General features: G+C 41.0%; 1 long non-coding RNA gene across 1 annotated transcript in view; it reads left to right on the plus strand.

Moving 5' to 3' along the window:
* The first annotated feature begins 30 nt into the window (after positions 1–30).
* Positions 31–23256, plus strand: part of LOC126227767 (uncharacterized) — a 183831-nt gene continuing 160605 nt past the window's right edge. The window contains exons 1-2 of the long non-coding RNA XR_007544057.1: positions 31–151; positions 12137–12341. This is a non-coding gene — a long non-coding RNA (uncharacterized LOC126227767). The remainder of the gene's footprint in view (positions 152–12136; positions 12342–23256) is intronic.

Genomic DNA, 23256 nt, shown 5'->3' on the forward strand with positions numbered 1-23256 from the left:
CATCCCTCATTTCGATAGCTTGACGCCTGTGTTATTCCTAAAAAAGCAGAACAGACGACAGTCGTCGCTTTTGATTGATGTTCCGTGGTCGTTGCTTATTAAAAGATTATTGTGTGGTGTACAGTTAGAAAATCAAGATGTGAGTGATCTAGTAAGTGTCTCTTGACCATTGACTCCGCCTTTCTCTTTTTCTTATTAAACGTAGTTAGGTTTAATATTTGCGTGGTAATATGAGTGAGCAGAATATAAAAGTGCGGAAAAAAATACTCTGCGGTTAACTAGTCGATTTACAGGGGAAAGAAAAATCGTTTGTATTCGTGGTTGTGTCATGCAGCGGATGCTACCTTAATGCAGTACGACGTTAAAGACTTACGACGTACCATGGCTGGAACAGCTAGTTGAGTATCCCAGTTGTGAATAACATTGTTTGGGATTTACCGGTATTATTAAAATGATTCACAAAACTGCGTTGTTTGATGTACTTGGGAGTCATAATATGAACTTCGTTAACATAATTTATAAATTTGAAGTTCATATACGCTCAGTATGTCTTGTATAACCGCAGTTTTGTTTCTGTAGATATCTTCTTAAGCGCGAATGTTTCATAGTTATGTCCTCGGGAAAGTATGGGTCTATATAGTGCACAACGTGAGTGATGAGTGTGCACTCTTTTGCCACACGTTGTGTAGTTGACATCTGTGATGCTCTTATTGTTTAGGTAGTTCGCGTCTCTTGTTTACAATATTGTTCGAAGTTGTGTTTGTGGAGTCTTAAATCGTGTTGTTGCGCAGAGCTATGTAAGTGCAGTAGAGATGATGCGCATCCGCCTTTACCATAACTTCACTTGTGATGTTTTTTTGTTTAATCTGAATTCTGTTGACTCTTAATTCTAGCGTAGCCCGAGTTATGGAGTCAACAGAAGCGCCAGATTCCACCCGTCTGATTTGACCCGTGACGTATGGATGTTATGGTGAGATTAGATTACTTTTTCGTTCCATAGATCCGTGCTGAGGGGATCCTCGTGATGTGGAACATGTCAAATTTTTTTGAAGCTGAAATAACAATACTAATAGTATGAGTATATACGACACATCATTTGTTTCTATTAAAAATTCGTCAGTCAAGTAAGAGTTGCTAACACTCGAATTGCAAATACAGGTTTGTTAAGGTGTTTCTGCAGTTCTGTGGTGTGCTCCTCCCAACTGAATTTAATAAAAGTTGTAATCCCAGGAACTTCAGACTGTCAACCTCTTCTATCTGCTCTTCTTCATGTGGTGTGTGACATTATGGCACAGTTTGTTTTGAGTTGGTTATGTTTGTAGATGTCATGTTGTGTTTGATTGTGCCGTCTGGTGGTGGTGGTGGTGTGTGTGTGTGTGTGTGTGTGTGTGTGTGTGTTACGTGGCGTATTAGGTTCATTGGAGGTTTGGTGTTGGAGGAGGGGCGTTGTTGACAATGTTCATGACCTAAGGATTGAAATTGTTTTCAGTGAGTTATCAGTTTTTTTGTGTTCCGTTTACGTGTTCATGTTTTCGGTAGGTTTTATTGGTTTGCTGTTTGTGGTGTGGTAAGACGTTTAATTTATTGTGTGGATTCTCGTTTTAGGTGTGAGTATGACGGTAAAGTGAAATAGCACCATGTTGTGGGCGGAGATGGGAGAGGATATGTTGTCCTCGATTAAGTTCCTGCAGGTGTTTGGATTAATAGTGGAATTTGTGAAGTGTGGCGTTTTGCTAAAAGAATATGCAGTTGGCGAAAGTTCCGGCTTCTCGGACCGCGGACGTGTACATGTGTTGCTGTAGGAAGGACAATGTTTGGAGCTCCTTTAGATGCAGTACCTAGTTCGAGAAATCGAGGTTAGGTGTGAGAGATTGTTTTCATGACGTACTATTTTTGTTATAGGTCCTCTACTAGTTTTTGTGTGTATGTGACTGTGGTAAGTGAGGGGACGGTGTTAGATTGGTTTTCTTTTTGTAGGGCAGTGTGTTCTGAGTATGTCAGTATAAGAGTAAGTTGGGTGAGCCGGGGTTCGTGTTTGAGATAGATGATTCACAGTTTGGGAGGAGGGAAGTATGGGAGAGGTACAGCTCCGGTTGGTTTGTGGGTGTGGGGAGGTTGTAACTTTGTGGGGTGGGTATGCCGATTATGTTTTCGGGGTTTTGGAGGGGCGCACTAAGAGGGACTTCAAGGGTTAATTGAGGAGGGGAGTAGTGTAGTTTCAGATGATTTTGCATCATACAGGGGTTTGGAGAAGAGGTACTTTTGATCATTTAGTTGTAAACCATAGTTTAGAGTTTAAAAATTGCAAAACTGGTGCATGTGCTAATGCAATGGAGGTTTTTTTTGGGGGGGGGGGGGTTGGTGGTTAAATCAGTTATAAGGAAGGGAAGAGTGGCTCTTCTAACCTGCCATCCCATTTATATGAGTATTGGTGTAGGAATTGTGTCCCTGGGCATTATTGTATTTTTCGTGTTTTTCTGAGAGCGTTGGGTAAGGTGTACTGGCTGAGGGTGGGTGGTTGAGGGCATATGGTATGTGGGGGCAGATTGTGGGTAATGGTTGTGGATTTGGGTGGGTGGGGGGATTGTTTTATGATTATGTTGGAGAGGACCTTTTTTTGTTAGTTGTTTTTGAGTTGTAATGCGTGAGTAGGTTTAGTTTATTTTGTGGTTTTTGTTGCTGATTTTTTTTTAGGGGTGTGAGATGTTTGCGTTGGGGGGGGGGGCAGGGGCGGGCCTTGGGGTTGGTAGGGTTGGGGTTTTTTTTTCCATGGCCAACAAAATGTGCAGTGCCGGAATTGGTTGGTGGTAAGTAGCAGATTTCTGGGGTCTGTTGTTCGTGAGTTATGATGTTTTGTGTGTTTATGGTGTATTGATTGTTTTTAATTTCTGTGGGGAAGTTTGATTTTAGGTTTTTCGAGGTGCTGTGGGTTTGGTTTTATTTATCATAGTTGCAGGTGTTTGTTTTTTTTGTATCATCGGCTGTGGTTGACCTATGTAGGTCAAGGGAAATGTTTGATTCCAATTTTTGTCACCTGATATTGAAGCCAATGAGTATGTCGTGGCAAAAATTATTGTGGGCACAAAATTTAAAGTTTGTTGCTGTAAGAGTAATTTACTTGTCAAGAACTATCACTAATTGTCTGTGAAGTTTTTTGAAATGTCTCATTTTGGATTTTATAGAAGCATTGTCATGAAGTATTGTCGTCTGGCATTATCATGTGAGGGCAATTCTAGGTAGGCCTATTTGCATGACATCTTGTTGTTGCAGCTTGTGGTCATTAGAGTAAATGCTAAATGTTCATATATAGAGCACATTGAAGCCAACATTCTGTGAGCTAAAGATCATGGAGGCAATAAACTTTTGTACTTCTGTACATTGTACCAAGCAGTAGTTGGCAGAAGTAAAATGTTGAGGAAATATATGACGCTCTACAAGAAACAATACATATTTATACATGATACTATAGATTGAACTTATAGTTGTTCGTATGTAGGTAACAAATTATTCAATAAAATACCACTATTTGTCTAAGTATTTACTGAGCATGCTTATAAACATAATGTGCTTGGCTCATTGCCTGCCCCTTCTGCAGTGTGAAGGGAAAGTGATTAAATGTAATTGCATTACTTAACCTACTCCTCTTTTACATAGGGTAATGTAACATTTATTGACATCTGTTGGTGTAATGGCACCATTTGCCCTAATGACTTGGTAATAAGGTTATTACTGTTAAATTATCCTTCAGGTATGTCAAATGGAGCACTTAACTAAACAAACTTCGTTGTCAGCTAGAGTTTGATGCAAGCTATCGAACTGTTAACATTCCACCGCCTCACGGAACCACCCACTGTAACTGTTTTGAAGCCATAGTTGCTTACACCATTCTCCCAGAAGTGGGCGTGGGGATGTGTCTGCCAGAATTAGTCATACAGCAGTAGGGCCTAAATAAAAATTGTTGGATGTTTGCTTTGCGACTGCCAAGTAACTCTCGTGTTTTTTATTGCGTGCTATATCTAATTTGTTCACTTGCATTATAAAAATAAAATCTTTAATCAGTGTCTACTATATTGGTTACACATTTACCATTTGCATTGGTAGCTTGCTAGTTACTTCCATGTTATAGTCACATTGTGATATGGATTGTCAGCTGACAGCAGATTGCATGGCAGAAGTCCAGTGACACTGTACCTGTCTCTTACTTTGCATGCTGCAGTTCATACTTGTGCAATGAATGATGGACAGGGAAATACGGAAGCGTCCGATCCCACCCGTCTCCTTTGACCCATGACGTCACAAATATGGCGGAAACAAAAACAAACACACACACTTTCCACAAGAAGCCTAATGACACTAACGGGACAAGCGCGGGAAATGGGGTGTTTTGGGTGGGGGCAAACTAAATATAAACAAATTTAGATGCCTTGCGTAGCTACAACGTGTAAGTGAAGACAGCCATGCATGAATACCCACCCACCTCCCCAGGGGTCGTAACCCCTGCAACCCATAGAAGATAAAGATGCTTCAGTAGTTGATTAGTGTTTTTTGTCATTAAAAAAAAAAAAAAAAATCTCACGGGATAGAACGAACAGATCAGAAAGATAAATATAATAAACTAAAACAGAAATTCGAGGAAACAGATAATTAAAATAAGTAATAAGCGTTTTTAAATTTTAAAAAAATCTCACGAGATAGAACGAACAGATCAGAAAAGTAAATAAAATAAGATAAAACGGAACTGGAGACAGCCACACGCAAACCAAACTCCGCGCCGTCATGACGTCTCACACGACAACACCATTACGTCACGGGTCAAAGCCGACGCGTTGGATTGGACGCTTCTGTCGACCCATGGACAGTGAACATGACAACCAGTGAGTGGAACTGTCACATTCCAAACAAACCTCAGCCTCGGGCATTGCCACAGGTCAGTTTGTCATCACATCTAGTTTTCTTCCTGCTGTTCACACTGCAAACAAACACAGTTGTTCAGTTACAATCACTCATTTCGCAGTTGGCGACTGCATCGTGCAACAGAAGAGCCAGGACACTAACTCATTTAGCCTGTTGCATGGATAATTTAAAACATGTATGAAATAGTGCAAGTTATACTTTTCTTCTACTGTTGTAGTTGTGAATATTGCAGCCACTTTCAGAATGAAGTGAATTTTTGCAGACTTAATCAGTGAATGAATGCGATTTTAGCCTTTGCTTAGAGATGTCCACAACACAGAATATTCTCCCACAGAACATTAATGAATGAATGTCTCTGTATCCTCAGAGTTGCTCAGTTTTGACTTTTTATCAATATTTGAACCGAAGAACTTGGAAGTTTTTACCCGATTTATTATATTCTGTTGGCATGCTAACATTAATAGGTGATGAACTTTGTTTGCAATGCCAAACTGGATGACTTATGTTTCTCAAAGTTTGCAGCAGGTACATTGGTCTAAAACCACGTGCTTTGTATGGTTTGAATTGATTGCTTATTTTGTTTTGATCTGATAAGTGCCATTCTCTTTGTTATGGGTGTTTACGTCACTCTAAGCTGAAAATGCATTATTGTACTGTGTTGTGCATTGTCAGATTCTGATAATGAGTGTTTATGACCTGTCGCCGCTCGTGGCATGGCTTGCTTTTGTGCACGCTACCGCGGCTTACAATAAAAAAAGGGGGGGGGGGAATTGTCTCGTGAGCGAAACAATGGCAAGAGACTGCTATTTGTTGTTACTTACACTGCTGCTTTCTTTGATAATGATCGACAAGAACCAAATAATAGATTGTGTATGATAGATGTTCTGAACGAGAGTTTGGCAAAAAATTTTCTCTGTTTGAAAATCTTTGGAGACACGTCTTTAGTACATTACATTCTGCACAGAAATGAGTCATCTTAGATTTAAAAATCTAGTCAGTTGCCGTGCTTCATTTCTGACTGTATCACTATTAGGCATAAGAATAATACGAATATAAACATGACATGATATGTATATTCTTCCGCGTTTGCTGTTGTCTCACTCTAATTTTGTAGTTTATTAGGCAGACATGATTTAAATGAGATAGCAGCAAACATGAAAGAATACATGGGCATAATGTTTACATTCTTCTACCTTTTCTTTTAATTTATTCGCTGATGCAGAGGTTTTGGCGCCAGTATTTATCTTTGTGCTTGCAAAGCATGCCTCTGTAGTGCTACATATATTAGACAGCAGAAGTTAGTTGTGGCGGCACCTACCAACATGTTTCAGAACTTCAGATTACTTTGAATCTGATTCTAAGCTGCATGCGGTTTTTTGGATTACAAAAACCGGAAAAAAGTTTGGCTTAGATTTGAGTAAATACGGTAATTCTTTCTCCGTTGCTGTATAATTAAGCTCATCTTTGTTTAGGCTGTGACTAGCGAAAGCAATGGTTTTATTTTCTCCCTCTTCTGGGTCCCAATCCCCTTGCAATAATTCTGCTGCTATGCCATATTCTGATGCATCTGTTGTGATGCCAAATGGTTCACAAAGACTTGGATGGTTTAAAATAGGAGCATTGACTGTTATTCTTTACTTCGTGGATTGCCTTTTCTGCATTTTCATCCCATAATCGTTTTGCCTGTTGCTTTAATAGCGATAGTAGATGTGGATTACTATGACTTGTCCTTGTATATACCGTCTATAAAATCCCACTAATCCTAAAAAGGAACGTAACTATTTTACATTCTGTGGATGTGGACAGTCTTTAATCACTTTAATGCGTTATGGATGTGGTTTAATTCCTCTTATTCCTATGTAATGTCCCAAGAGTTTTAGTTCCTTTCGCCCAAAATGTGATGTAGCGAGCTTAGTAGTTATTCCCTTGGTATAGAATTTCTCTATTGCTCTTGCAAGTAAATCACAATGTTCCTCCCAGGTTTCTGAAACAATCAGTATATCTTAATCATAAATCAATAGCTCTTGTAACAACTTTCTCCCTAATGCTTGATATAATGCTCTTATAAACACTGATGCTGATATGTTTAACCCAAATGGCAAAACTTTAAACTGGTAGACTTTCCGTCATATAGGAATGCAGTATAAGGTCTAGATTCTTTAGCTAATTTCACCTGCCAGTACCCATCCGTCAGATCCACAGAACTAAAATAATTTGCTTTTGCAAAACAAGCAAGTAGTTCGTTTATGCATATGGGACAATCTCTCCAGTTCAATGTGACGATTCCAGGTTCTCGCACCTAGTAATAGGCGCACACCTCCTGTTTCCTTTCTGACAACTAACAGTAGATTGTTGTATATGCTTGTGCTTCTTTCTACAACATTATTATCTAACATTTTATGTATTTCTTCCTGTACTTCCTCTCTTACGTTGATAGGTACAGGGTAAGGTCTACAGAAAAAAAGGTTCCTTGCTTTTGATTTTAAAACTACACACATAATATCCTATATTCCCTGGTTTGTCTGAAAATTCATCTGAATATTTGCATAATATTCCATATAGCTCTTCCTTTTGAGTAAGGGTTAACAACAGTTCAGATTCGTAAGCCTTAGCGTACAAATCGGCTTTCGCTATTAACCATAAATTATTACTCCCATTTAGTCCATGACATCGATCTGTCTTAAACAAGATCTCTCTATTAGGCTACAGTTATCTAGATTGCACTTAAAGAAATCACTCTGAAAGTCTATTACCACTGCTCATTTCATTAACCAATCTACTCCTAGTAATACTTGTGTATTTATTTTAGGGACTATTAACATGGTTTGTTCAAACACAAGTTGATCTATTTAAAATGTAATCCTTGTTTCCCATTTCACTACATTGCTCGTAGTACATGTAATACCTACAATATTTACTACTGTAACAGGTAACTTAAGAAATTCCTTTATTCTTCCACTTAACAGCTATTCCTCCAAAATTGATACTTCGCTTCCTGAATCAATGTAAATTTCCACTCCTTTATTTCCTATTCTTCCAATTACAATTGGTTTGTGTTGCACTTTTACTAAATTTTCCTCTTTCGCTAATAACCATTCATTAATATGTGACATTTTACTATAAACGATCATTTTACTTATATATGGGCCGAGTATTGTTCTGCGGCATCCTGGATTCTGGCCGTTGACCTCCTTTTCTGTCACTATGACCGGATACTGATTAGAACTTACTTCAACAATACGCTCATTTGCCCCGTGTTATTTTGTGGCATATTTACTTGTTGGTTTTGAGGCGTAAACACTTGCGTATTGATGTTATCAATCAGAATTCTTCCCCCTCTAGGGTTATTGTGATTTAGACCATTATCCCTGCTGTGAACAGTTTCATTACTGCTTACTCTACAATAATTGGATTCCTTCGTCCACGGTAAGGAATTACAAAAGGATTTGTTATTTCTATTCCCCGTTTTTGGGTCATTCACTGAATAATTTTCATTTCTTTCAGTATTCAGTGTGTCTAAAACTTCAATAAACATTAATAACTCATTCACGGTTTTCCACCCTCTGTACAATATTCCTTGTCGAACGTGGTATGGTACACATCTAATAAGTACTTTTGGTAAGTGCATTCATCTGTTGGATGATCTAAGTATTTAGATTTTGTCAAATGCCATTCCAAGTACTTTTAATATGTGCCCCATGACTTATTGTATGGAGTAGGGTCTAATAACTTTAAGATTAATTTTTCCTGAGTACTTGAAGACCAGTGCTTTCTCTTAAAGCTTTCTGAGACACACATTCTTCTGCATGAGCATTTCCCCATTCCACTGCTTCTCCGAATACGTATCCTTATGTGAAATCTATTTTCTTTAAGTCATCCCAATTTTTGGGCAAAGATCTGGCAAACACTCGTAAAAAAATAAATTGGGTGTCCATCACTGTCTAGTTTGTACTTTGGAAATTGCTTTGCTAAATTAAACCCATTACCTATAGATAAACCCTCTATTACATCTTTAGTTACTCCTGTTATAGTTTCAGGTTTACAATTTTCTAATTTCTTTTTATTATTGTCTATTGCTTACCATATTCTATCAAGTTCTTGTTTACTGTTAATTGTACCTTCCCCAGAAGTGATTTTGCCATTATTTATTTCTCTTTTGTCTTTTACTTCTTTTTCTACGAATAACTGTAAACGTTTCTCCAACTGTTGTATAGCATCAGGTGTTCCTGCTACAGCATTTCCCCGTATGGACATGATTTGCTTATTTATGTCTGAAATACTAGTGCATACCGCTGGGAATCGGGAATTCACATTATTTACATAGCCTGTCCACTGTCTGGTTGTTAATCTATGTACACTTTCCTGTAAATGATCTGTTAACACTTGTTTAGCTACTTGTTGCACCTCTAATGGCACTGAGTCTCGTAATTCTTTTACTCTAGAATTTATTTCCATTATTTTAATGTTTTGATTATTAACTTGGGCATTAAAGTTAGATCCTAAGTTAGGTTTAAGCTCTTGTATTTTATGGTTGAGTACGTCATTGATTGATTCAGTAACTTGTTCCTTAATAGACTAAATTAGTTCTACTTGTTCCGCTCTCCGTCCTTCCCTGTATTTCTCTGCTTGTTTTTTAATCATACCTTTTAGTATTGCCTTATCCTTCTCTGCTTGTTCTTTAATTATGCCTTCCAGTATTGCTTTATCCTTCTCTGCTTGTTCTTTAATTATGCCTTACAGTATTGCTTTATCCTTCTCTGCTTGTTCTTTAATTACGCCTTCAAGTATCAATCTTAACTCCTTGTTTTGCATTGCTGTATTTCTTGTGATTGGCATACACTTTTTATTACTAATCGACAGTATTAATATTAAACCCTACACTCGCAGAAATGTCTCAACTTTTTTTTTTTTTTAAATGTCCACGGCTCACCCTTCTGCGGAACTGTGAACTGCGTGCTTGTTGAAGGACAGCCGAAGCCAGTGCTGAAGCTGAAGCCGATGTCTGCTCTTGCTGCCACTGTCTTCTTTTATTTTTCTGTTTCAGGTATCCAACAGTAAATTATAGTTTCCATTCATTATGTGTTTACTAATCAGACAGTTTGTTCAAAAGAAGCTCTTAAATATTATTCTTCTTGATTCCTTGCTACGTGTGAGGTAAGACACTGTTGTTGATCGCTGGTTGTCAGGGGCAGCTTCTGTCTTCTATTCTTTGGAGTCGTAATTCTGGTTCAGATCAATTTTCTGTACTTAATTGCTGGTGCATTCTCCATTCGCCTTTTCCACAGTTACCATATGGGGTGTATTTTTCCGCTTTCTCCTGCTGATACATATTTTGTAGGGTTTGTGGTGGATCTTGCACCAGCACTAAGGGGAAGTTGCATCCCTGGCTGATACAGCAGGACAATATTTTGCCGACCCTGATACACCGCCAGATGAAAGTAGTATTACCTTTATCCTCTCGTCTCAGAGTAGTTGTTTGGTGGTCCGAATCCTTCGGTGCCACCTCCCTGTCGATCCAACTGTGGTGAAGGTACCTGGAATGTTAAAGAGCCACACTTATCACAAACGGGGTACATTGTGCCCAACATTTTCACTATTACTTTTAACAACACAACAAACACTTGCTACGGTAATACCACTCTCTTGAGAACATTCAAAAATGTCCGTATATGCGTACTTCAGGACCTGAGAGCAAACCAGATAAACAACTACTGCTGTTCAATTGTTCATTACGCCCTTGTTGGTGCGTCATTTACTCCACGGTTCTCAGATTCAGGCACTTGCTGCACTATGCCACAAATGACTCCCGTACGACCAGTGGTTGTAATACCATTTTACTGTTTACTGGTCACCTTCTCGCTGGCTCCAAGACTGCTCCACGTTCACTGCATACAAGAAAGGAAAACACACAGTTTCCCCTTTCTCACTACATTTCTTATTCAACTTACTCATGGGCACCTCTTGTCGACGGCTTTCCAATGGTGTGTTGGGATGTTTATAAATATCTTGAAACGCTACACTAACCAACCTTGGAAATCATGACATAATTAGAATAAACAACATAGTTTATGCCAGTTGTTGTTACAACCACTGATAACATTTAATAATGGGCTGCTTACATTCTTTGCTTCGTAAACTCGTGACACTATTTATAAAAGCCACAAATTGGAATTCCACACTGGAATTAATGTGATCATGAAAATAAATCAAGAACAGGATTCAGGTCTTTGTTTGAAACCTGAGGAGCATTCATTGCATTTTGTACATGTATAGATTGAAACCTGAGGAGCATTCATTGCATTTTGTACATGTATAGATGATAGTGTGTTCCAGTTTGTATTACTTAATCAGTGAATTGTGTTTTATACATCTCATGTACATTTGCAATCCATTTAGTTTGCATGCAGGAGACATGTCAAAAATTTATAACACAGTTACAAAGGAAAACACAGGAGAATTGCTTCAATTTAACCCTTCTATCTCTGGAAAGATCAGTGAAATAAATGTTGGTATCAGTAGTGTTCAGTTAAAACCTGAAATTCTTAAAACTGAACAGAGCTCCAGGGCGATGTGAATCCCTGTCATATTCTATACTGAGCTAGTCCCACTTCTAACTATAATCTATTGGTCAAAAAGGGGTAGTAGAAGTGATAGTTAAAATTACTGTCCAATACCCTTGAAATAGATTTGTTGTATAATCTTAGAACATATTCTGAGCTCAAACATAATGAGGTATCTCAAACAGAATGACCTCCTCAGTGCCAACCAGCATGGATTCCAAAAACATCAAGGCAGCGATTTAGAGGCAGAATTCCTTGGTTTTTGAAAAGCATTTGGCTCACAGTCAGTACCAAACCTATGCTTATTGTTAAAAGTATGGTCATATGGGGCATCAAGTGAAACTTGATTGGATTGAGGACTTTCTGGTAGGGAGAACACATGTTGTCGTGGATGGAGAGTCATCTTCAGATAAAGAAGTGACTTTGGGTATGCCCCAGGATAGTGTCGGGACCCTTGCTGTTCGTGTTGTTTGTTATTGACCTTGTGCACAATATTAATAGTAACCTGAGACATTTTGCAGATAATGCAGTTATCTATAGTAAAGTACCATCTGAAAGAAGCCGCATAAATATTGTCATATCTTGATAAGACTTCATAGTAGTGTAAAGCTCTTGTTCCCAAAAATTTTACATATACAGGATTCATTATTTCTTCCTTGCAGAAAATTTGAGGGAGCCATCTGGAGGTGGCATTGAGGCAGCAACAACATACATGACAACCTGTCCGTGATGTGTCCGGTGCCATCACCACATACTGTTCAATTGTTGGCTACCCTCACCACATGTGGGGGTATCAGCGACTCCTTAGCAGCATCCGGGCCCATCGTGGATGCCGTCCATGTGTGTTGGACCATCACAGGTGCATTGGTAGGTAGTGCTTGGCTGAGTGGAGAACAATATAGAAGAGGAAAGGGCCCTTTGGTGCATTGGCAGGATAGAAGGTGTTTGTGTGCTGGACTGGGGTCGGGGGAAGGGATGAACATGCGGAGGACACGGACTAGCAAAGGTTGAGGACTGGGGGATCGCGGGAACGAAGAGTGTGTCATACGAAGAGTTCCCACCTGTCCAGTTCAGAAAAGCTGATCTCGGTAGGAAGGATCTATATGATGCATTCCTTAGAGTGAAACACATTTTGTCGGATAGCATGATCAACAAATGTGTAGTCCAGCTGTCTCCTGACAACAGTATGGTGGTGGCCATTCATCCAGACAGACAGCTTGTCGTGCCTTTTTAGAATGTAGCACAGTGGTTGCAGCTTAGTTTGTAGATCACACGGCTACTTTGACAGGTGGCTCTGCCTTTTATGGGGTAGGAGATTCCAGTGACGAGACTGGAGCAGGTGGTAGTGGAAGAATGTATGGGACAGGACTTGCATCTGGGTCCATTACAGGGGCATTACAGGAAGATTCAGTGGTTGGCAGAATACCACTGTGAGGATAGTGGACAGGACATTCCTCATTCCACGACACGACGAGGGGAAATCGAAACCCTGGTGGAGAATGTGATTCAGTTTCTCCAGTCGTGAGGGGAGAGCCCCTTTGTGACCAGACTGTGGATTTGTAGCTGTGGGAGATGACTGGCGGGATCAGGCCTGGGAGATCTGTTTCTGGAAAAGGTGCGGAATGTAATTTAGAATGGTGTGGAATGGGTGGCAGCTGCTGAAGCGGATGTATTCTTGGTACTTTAGATGTTGATGGAGGTGGTGGTAGAGATCAAGAATGATGGCTTGTTGGATGGAGAAGGAGCAGTGAAGTAAATGGGGAGAAGGTGTTGAGGTTCTGGAGGAATGTCTGTAGGTGATTCTGTGGATAACCTTATTTCTTATCTGTCCTTTGCTCATTAGGTTAATCATTCCACTCAACAGATCGTGCATTACTTCACTTCACTTTCTGTGAGGATAACAATGTCATCAACTAATCTTCTCGTTGATATTCTTGACCCTGGATTTCAACCTCAACTCGGAACCTTTCTTTCATTACCATCCCCGTTTGTTCTGTATATAGATCGAACAATAGGGACAAATGACTACATCCCTTCTCTAACAGGAGTGCTTCATTCTTGGTATTCCATTCTTACTGATATTCCTGGTTATTATTGTTGCACACGTCAGCAACTGGGGGGGGGGGGGGGGGGGCGGTAGCAGGAAGTGATGAGGAAACAGGAGCTGAAGCTGTGGCTGGTGCCAGAGCTCATGTCTGCTTCCCGGTGTTTGTTTTATGACTGTCCCAGAATGTCAGCTAAGAAATAAGGCAGAGGGCACTTCTCTGCACTTAGCGACAGTGCGAGGTCTTCTGTTGATGACTACAGCGACATCTTGAAGTGGTCTGGCAGCCCCGTGGCTAGCTGCATAATGAAGAGAAACGGACACCTGTGGACATCAGCTGTCCCTGCTAGCCAACAAGCGGTGTGTGGTGCAGGGCACTATTCGCACCGAAGTCATATCGCCCCCTCCGTTCCACTCGCGGATCTCGCGAGGGGATAAAAGGCTGAATGCCTCAGTACAAGCTCTGATTTCCCTTATCTTTGAATGGTGATCATTGTGTGATATGAAAGTAGTTGGTAATAATATATGCTCTACATCCTTGGCGAAAACCGGATTTTGGAATTTAGTGAGCAGCCCCTTCTGTTTAGCGCATCGTCTATCTGTAAGTGTGTCCCACTTCAAACTTTCTATGAGATTTGAAACGCTCTTGCGATGGCTAAATGCACCAGTCACAAACCTTGGTGTTTTTCTTTGGACTTTCTCAATCTCTTGAATCAGACCCAACTGGTAAGGGTCCCACACAGATGAACAATAGTCTACGACTGGATGAACAAAAGTATTGTAAGCAATTTCCTTTGTTGAAGGACAGTATCGCTTCAGGATTCTACCAATAAACCCCAATCTAGAGTTCGCCTTACCTGTTACTTGTGTAATCTAATCGTTCCGTTTGAGATCATTTCGTATCGTCACACCCAGATACTTGACGTATGTTACCACTTCCAAAGACTGGACATTTATTTTGTACTCGTACATTAATGTGGATTTTTGCTTTGTTATGCGCAGTAGGTAACACATACTAATATTGAGAGATAAGTGCCATTCATTACGCCACATGTTTATTTTCTGCAAATCCTCATTGATTTGTTCACAATTTTTGTGTGATACTACTTTTCTGTAGACTACAGCATCATCGGCAAACAGTCAAATGGCGCTGTCAGTACGATCAACCAGATCATTTATGTAAATCGTAAAAAGCAGCGGACCTATTACACTGCCCTGGGCCACACCTGATGTTAGGCTTGTTTCTGTTGAAGTCTCCACATTCAGGACGACATACTGCCTTCTGTCTATTAGAAAACTTTCTATACAACCGCATATGTTGTCAGATAGACTGTAAGCATGCACTTCTAGGAGCAAGCGACAGTGGGGAACTGAGTCGAACGCCTTTCGAAAGTTGGGGGTATATAATGCACAGAGGGGCTTCTCAGTCTAGAAAGGTCTTTATATCTGAACACAAAATATGTTCCACGATGGTACAACAAATTGATGTCCGTGAAATTGGCTGGTAATTATGTGCATCCGATTTTCTACCCTTTTTGTAAATTGCTGTGGGCTGGGCCTTCTTCCAGCCATGGAACTTTCCACTGTTCCATTGATTTCTGGTAGATGACGGATAAGAATGGTGCTATATTTGTAGCGTAGTCAACATAAAATATTACAGGGATACTGTCTGGACCAGATGCGTTCCTGGTATCTAAGGATCTTAACTGTTTCACAATCCCAGATACACTAAACATTGTCAGCCATCCTTGCATTTGTTCGATAATTGAAAGGGGAATGGTACTGCAGTCCTGTACCATAAGTGAATTTTTAAAAGCTAGGTTTAGAATTTCAACCTGCAGTTTATCATCATCTATTACATTACCTGTACTGTCAGCCAGAGAAGGTATCGAATTATTTGTAGCGTTCATAGATTTTATGTGCGACCAAAATTTTTGGGGGTTATTTTTAGAACCTGCAGGTATAATATTGCTTTCAAATTCGTTAACAGAATCTCTCCTTGACCTTTTGACAGCTGCTTTCATTTTGCATAATTTCTGTTGTTCAGCAGGGCAGTGACTATGTTTGAAACAACTGTACAAAATTCTGTGCTTTCCCAGCAACTTCCTAATATGTTTGTTGAACCAAGGTGGATCCTTTCCCTGCCCTATATTTTTGCTAGGCACATATTTCCCTAGCACGTGGTGGACAATACCTTTAAATTCCTACCAGAGATGCTCAATATCTTTTTGTCCCGTGGTGAATGCTTGGAGCTGACTATGAATATCATCATTAATGACACTCTTATTTGCTTTTCCAAACAAGAAAACTCTAAACTATTTCTTTGGTTTTCTTGCAGCTTCCACTGACATAGAAGCCACAGCCACATTATGGTCACTAATACCTTCTTGTAGATGAACTTCTTCAAAAAGTTCAGGTCTGTTCGTCGCCAAGATATCTAATAAGTTCTCATCTCATCCCAGAGCCCCAAGAAGCTGAAGGGTATGCAAACTGCATTACCTGGGCAGACCACAAACCCGAGAACATAGTATCAGTTACAGAATAACCCAATTTACAGGTGTGAAGTTGATTCAGGTGCTCCCACCTCAATTTTCATGGACCTTCTGTCAAAATATGCAATTGCCAAGCAACATTATGACAATATCTTGTACCCAGCACTTCCGACCACTGTGTGATCTGAAAAAAAATTAGAAAAAAAAAGTTCATTGCGTTTATACATTGCCTTAGTGAGTGGAGCAGGTGCAGGCTGCTGTGGTGGCTGCAGCAACTAGAGCAAGGAGCGGTGTCACCGTCTGTGAAGCAACTCTGCTGGTGATGTGCTGTTGCGAAGTGTTAGAACGAGAAGAGAAGCAAATGTTTGTCCCCCATGTGGCGGGTGCGTAGTTTATCCGTCTTCTGCTTAAAAGTTCGAATAAAGCATTCTGCTTCTCCATTGGACTGCTGTACTTGGGATGCGATAAATCCCATTGGCTGTACAGAAGTCATCGAATTCTGCGGTCACAAATTGTGGTCCTTTGTCAGTCACAAGCAATGCTGGTAGACCTTCAAGGCAAAATATGGAATGCAAGGCTTGAAGATTGTAAAGCATCGTCGTAGAGGGTGTGGGAACCATAAAAGGAAAGGAACTTGCTGTACATTTCAGAGAAAGTCTGCCAATGAGTGTTCTGGTAGTGTCTGGCAAAATCCAAATGCAAGTGCTGGCTTTCGCCAATCAAAGAACTGTTATGGAGGGCCTGGCTTGTGTTCCGCACAAGTAAGGCACTGAATCCAGGATGAGATTTTCACTCTCCAGCAGTGTGTGCGCTGATACGAAACTTCCTGGCAGATTAAAACTGTGTGCCGGACCGAGACTCCAACTCGGGAGCTTTGCCTTTCGCGGGCAAGTGCTCTACCAACTGAGCTACCCAAGCACGACTCACGCACCGTCCTCACAGCTCTCGCAGGAGAGCTTCTGTAAAGTTTGGAAGGTAGGAGGCGAGGTACTGGCGGAAGTAAAGCTGTGAGGACGGGGTGTGAGTCGTGCTTGGGTAGCTCAGTTGGTAGAGCACTTGCCCGCGAAAGACAAAGTTCCCGAGTTCGAGTCTCGGTCCGGCATACAGTTTTAATCTGCCAGGAAGTTTCGAGGCTCTGAATAGTTACCTGCTGTACTTGGAAGTCCATGCCAAACCGCATACCATGTTGGTGAGCCAGTTGCTTGGTATGGGCTATGACTTAGTGACCCTGATGAAGCAGAATAAGAAAATGTCTCCAGAGATCCTCTGGAATTGCCACACACAACTGTTCACATTCAGTAGACTGACACTTCATAGCACAGGCAAGTCATGCTGATATGCAAAGTCTCAACAAACGCCAGGCTATCAGTTTGTTTCACAGTGAGTGACCAATTGGTGTGGATGTAGTACAACATAATCCACAAGTAGGGATATGCTGTCATTGCCTGGGCAATATTCTGGTTGTCTAAAGGAAACTGACAGACCTGTGACTCAGTGTGGCAACAAGACACTTCTGATGCTTCAAAGTCTGCACCCAGTGCCAAAGGAAGATGCAAAAGTGTGTCTGCATTGGCATGCTTTGTTGTGGGCCTGTGCATTATCTCGCATTGTAGTGCTATAAGATGAGAGTCAAATGTTGCAGTTTATGTGCAGTGAAATTCTGGATGGGCTTGGCTGGGCTAAAAACTTACTGCAAAGGGTTGTGACCGGTGATCAAGTAGAACTTTCTTCTGTGCAAATACTGGTGAACTTTAGTCATTCCAGAGATGATGGCAGGAGGCTCCTTCTCTATTTCCTAATTTCTAATGCTGCAACTTCTCTGTATACTACAGCATCATCCGCAAAAAGCCGCACGGAACTTCCGACACTATCTACTGGGTCATTTATATATATTGTGAAAAGCAATGGACCCATAACACTCCGCTGTGGCACGCCAGAGGTTACTTTAACGTCTGTACACCTCTCTCCATTGAGAACAACATGCTGTGTTCTGTTTGCTAAAAACTCTTCAATCCAGCCACACAGCTCGTCTGATATTCCGTAGGCTCTTACTTTATCAGGCAACGGTGCAGAACTGTATCGAACGCCTTCCGGAAGTCAAGGAAAATAACATCTACCTGGGAGCCTGTACGTAATATTTTCTGGGTCTCATGAACAAATAAAGTGAGTTGGGTCTCACATGATCGCTGTTACCGGAATCCGTGTTGATTCCTACAGAGTAGATTCTGGGTTTCCAGCAATGACATGATACGCGAGCAAAAAACATGTTGTAAATTCTACAACAGATCGACGTCAGAGATATAGGTCTATAGTTTTGTGCATCTGCTTGACGACCCTTCTTGAAGACTGGGACTACCTGTGCTCTTTCCCAATCATTTGAAACCTTCCGTTTCTCTAGAGACTTGCGGTACACGGTTTTCCGAAGCGTAAGTGAGAACCATTGGATAAATAGTGAATTTTGTTGGGCTACTGAGGAGACTTGACTGGAATAAATCACTAAAGGCAAAATATATCTTATTTGCTGATATCAGTCTTATCATAGTTACAGTTGAGATCTCATTAAAGCATGTGACTGTGGAACCAAGATACTTGAAGCAATCGACCCTTTAAAATGTGTATCCATTCACACTGAAAGTTGACGGCATATTCGTTGATATGCTTCCCCACAGGCCATGTATTTAGTTTTATCTGCATTTAGAAGACCCATCTTCTTACTTGCTTGACTTAAGGCTGTAGAAGCTTCTTTCAGTTCTGGTACTGTCCATGGTATGTTTTCTATGTCATCTGCATGTGGTAAAATCTGTGCTATTTTTTTTATTTCTAGGGGGTTTGAGTAATTTCCTCAAACTCGAATGCAGATTCTTACGTCGGACATCATAATTTTAACCATTCTCAGGAGCTTTCCATGTATCCCTATCTCCTGTAATGCATGAAACAACTGGTTTCTATTGATGCTGTCGTATGCAGCCTTAGTAAATAAAGAGGTGATATTTGACAGTTTTCTCCAAAATTTGGCGCAGGTTGAAAATGTGATCTATTGTTGACCTCCCTCATTGAACTCCGCTAGTACCTTGTACCCCAGGTTCAGGAGGGTGATTCCACAGTGGTTTCTAAACTCCATTCAGTTGACCTTTTTATCTATGGGACATGATATTCCTTCATTCCATTCATCTGGTATCCTCTCCTGTTCCCATATGAGAGTGAAAAGTTTAAACAGAGACTGCTCTAACATCGCTCCTCCACATTTTAACAATTCTGCTGGAATGCTATCAGTGCAGGGAGCCTTGTTGTTCTTCAGTTACTGTAGAGGTTTTTAGAACTATTCAGGGGTTCAATGTTGCCTTAGTCTGCACAAATACACCATTTGCCTGAAAGCTTCTTGACAAAGTACTAACTGGCCCTGATGGATGCCACAGTGAAAGTTCAAAGCAGCCTGTTCCCAGAGCACGTGTAGTATAGTGTGAGACTTGAAGAAGTGAGGCTGTGCATTGTCTTTAGTGGTCACATGCACAGCAGAATTAGAAGCTTTGCCTAAGCCATCAGGGGACAAATCTTTGAATTCAGCACACAACTGACCAACACTGTCCTTCAAATCAAAAGTAGCAACAGACAACACATTTGTAGAAATCACACACACACACACACACACACACACACACACACACACACACACACACACACACACACACACACAAATCCAAACAAATCATGGTCAGACATATTTGCACTGTTCCGTGAACGTATACCCAGAAGTTTGTCTTTTGCAAATTCTTGTATTTGGAAGGAAGGTTGCAAGAACCTAGCACTGGAATGTTAATTCAGTTATATGGTGTAAGTGTAATGTATGATTTGTGCAGCTTGGACTTGCTAAGATGATCAGAAGCATTGAGACAGGGAAAGAAACTGAGACACCCTTAGCTAATTGCAACTGAATAGTGCAGCCACCTATTACAAGGTCCACAAAAAGCTGCGTTGTGCTAAAGAAAATGCCACTGATTTCACGATTTGTAAACTACCACTCTTCTCCTCCGCACTAGAAGTTCTGTTTGGTTCAGGATGCACAACATGTACAACAAAATTTGATTTCTGTGGGTGTATATTAGGAGAGGGAGGCTTCTTTTCCTGTAAGCACACCGCTTGAACATGTCCGTTCTTGCCACCTGAAAAACAAGGTGCATTTCGTGACAGGTAGAAGCAATGCTTATGAGCTAAGAAGCAGTGCGGGCAAGCTTTCATGCCGGTACCTTGCTGGCCTGGCTGTTTATGTAACTGGCTGTCTGAGCCCACTATCTGAGTCCTTGGAAGTGTGTCGCCCACTGTCTGTCTGTCCTGACTGCTTGTTTAGTCTGAAAACTTGGACCTGGCAGCAACCTCCTGAACCTTCTCATCACATTCAGAACCTGGATTAAACCCCGATAATTCAAAAGTTCTGGCCGTGAAGTGGGGAATACTTCGGAGCACAATTAATGGAACAACACACTGGTTGCTGATAAGAAAAAAGATTGTTTAACAGTAACTGGTACTTGGTGTTCAGATAGGTGAGCTTCAGACTGAGCCAAGTACTCAAAACAATCCTATTTTTTTCCCCTTCAAATGGGTAAAATGGAGGCGCTAATGATGGCTCCGTAAATTGTGGTTCTGCCGTAGTTTGTGGCGTCTTATTGAGAGTCTCATAGGCTGCCGTCTGCATTTGAATGAAGCCCTCGGCATCTCGATGAGCTGCGTCATTTGTTGTGTTTCTAACTGAAGGGGGCACGTTAGATCGAGCATCGGTGCCAAAGGCACTCGAAATTGTGGTGCTGCTAATTGCAAGTTGGGTGTGCGTGGGGCTTGGGGCAGTGGGTTAGCTGTAGCAAAGCAAAAATGCTAAAGCTAAATCAGTGTGTGGCAGTTCAAACAAGCAAACGGAACAAAAGTGGTAAGCGTGGATCTGAGACAGAAATGTCCAGAAGCACAAATTTCCAGAAAGTGGTAAAAATTAGGCGACAAAGGGAGGAAAATGACACAGCATCGTAGGTTTGACAAAGTTCATCGCCAGATGTGTCGTGTATCGGCAACTGTTAGGCCTGGGACAAATAGGTGGAAGGTGGCCTGAAGATATGTCGCCATAGGAATCTGGATGGATGAGCAAAAGATCGGTGGACACAAATGCATTTTAAATAAATATGTTGTTGTTGACTTATTGCAGAAAAACTGCTGCATTGTTGTCAACTTGTGAGTGATCGTGGCTAGCTATAAGCAGAGGCGTGACATGAGCGGCACCCAAGTGCACTGAATGAATGTTTGCCAGTGAAGTTAACTATCAACGACTTGAAGTAATGTTTGTCACCAACTAGCAACACGGAACTTTCATTAGAAGCGCAGAACAAAAGGTAGAAGTAGTCTGGTGCTCAGATGGCGGCCGCTTGTAACACCGTCTGGGTGGTCTCCGTTGGTTGGGGATGTGGAGGCTCTTCATTGTCAGGGTGATGAAAGCACTGCTTGTGGCGCCCACAGGAATCTGAACCGCCAGCTGTGGCTGTATTGATAACCTACGGTACTGCAGTTATTATACGTACTGTGTAAGAGGAGGATCGAAATGTTTCCATTTGAAAGCTGTGCAATCCAGAATTGTGTGCCAGTTGGGTGAAATTGCCACGAGCACTGAGGCAGTCATCCCACCGACTTACCGGGCTGGAGAAACCGATTCGGTGAAACACCATTTGCTGCTGCATGAAGAAGTCTGTAACTGCCTGCTGGACATCCTCAACTGACAGGCATTGTCGATGCTTCACAGTTGTTTTTAAGGGCAGAAGGTGTGACGATTGCACGGGGAGACGTCAGGACTATTGGACGGGTGCTCGAGTGTGTCCCACTCGAGGTGGTGTAACTTCTGCTTTACGACATTTGCGACATGGGGATATGGGTTACGAGGCAACAGTGCCTCGTGTTGGAATTTTCCCAGACGTTTTGCCTTAATTGTATTTAGTAATTTCTCCAGTGTTGCACAGAAGTGTTCTCCAGTGAGGGAGACACCAGGTTCCTTGAAATAAATAAGCAGTGGGCTCTGGTAATTAAAGAACAGGATGAGTATCTCTTCTTCAGCAGATGACTAGCTCTTGACCTTGAACTTGACAGGGTGAGGGAACAGTGGATGACGCAATTCCATTGTCGACGTTTTCCACTCCGATTCCCAGTGGCAGCACTGGCTTTTGTTGACTGCTACACTGCACTCGAGGAATGTGTTGCCTTCAACATTGTCCCAGAGCAACATAGGGGATGGTTGACTTCTGACATGCAAAAATACAGAAATTATATCTGATGTGATAAAACAGCAGGCCAAAAAATTTTCTGGAAAGAATTGCATGCATATGTTCAAGTGGCTGAATGGTTAAGATCCATGTCCAAGTGACTGCTGTAATTTGTTGTAGCTTGAGTGTAATTTTTGTCTTTGAGTAAAAGTGTCATTTCTTTTAATATAGCATGTTGCTTTCAGTTACCTATTGTACTATCACGGAGCAGTTCTTTCTATGTATATTCCTCGTATGAGGCTGACAGTTTTGGTGACTTCAGTTCACTTAATATTTCTTTCAGTTTAAACTTAAATGAAAACATCGTAGTTTTGGGCCATATTAATCAGATGATCTGCTATCGTAACTTCTTGTCCTACTTGTGAGAGGTGTTACTAAAGTATGCTTGGAGGTTAGAGCATGGACAGACCCTTGTGGAATTTCACAGTATCCTTGCAGTTTAAACTCCCAGGAAAAACTGCCTGCTATGGATGTGTTAATCACATTCATTAGTGGCTTAGCAGTAAAGGCAGATGATGACAGTTTCATAAAGTATTTGAAATGCCATACATTTATGGGGACTTTGTTTAGTGTTTTTCAACCTGTTTGACTCTTGTTACTCGATACTTGTAAACATGTAAATGGAAACCATATATGACGTTATTTCGTGAAGTTGAAATGATACTTGTCAGATTTTTACAAATATTTATTGAAGTAGTTTCTAGATGCATTTCCTACTGATTCTAGGTTGCTTTCTAGAAAACTGTTCTATCTGATTTATTTGATGTTCTTGTTCATATGTTTTGACTGCCCAGTTTTCTCTTTTTATGATCAGCCGCCCCGTTCTGATCAGCTGCTCGTTTTTGCATTGTTTTGTGATTCAGTAATGGGCTCCTCAATGTGCAGTTTGTTAGTTGGCCACCAGTTCTGTGATGTGAAGGGAATGAAAGATAGTTACATAATTTTTTTTAGTTTTG

The sequence above is a fragment of the Schistocerca nitens genome, unplaced genomic scaffold (genome assembly GCF_023898315.1).
Source record: "Schistocerca nitens isolate TAMUIC-IGC-003100 unplaced genomic scaffold, iqSchNite1.1 HiC_scaffold_340, whole genome shotgun sequence".
Lineage (NCBI taxonomy): Eukaryota > Metazoa > Arthropoda > Insecta > Orthoptera > Acrididae > Schistocerca > Schistocerca nitens.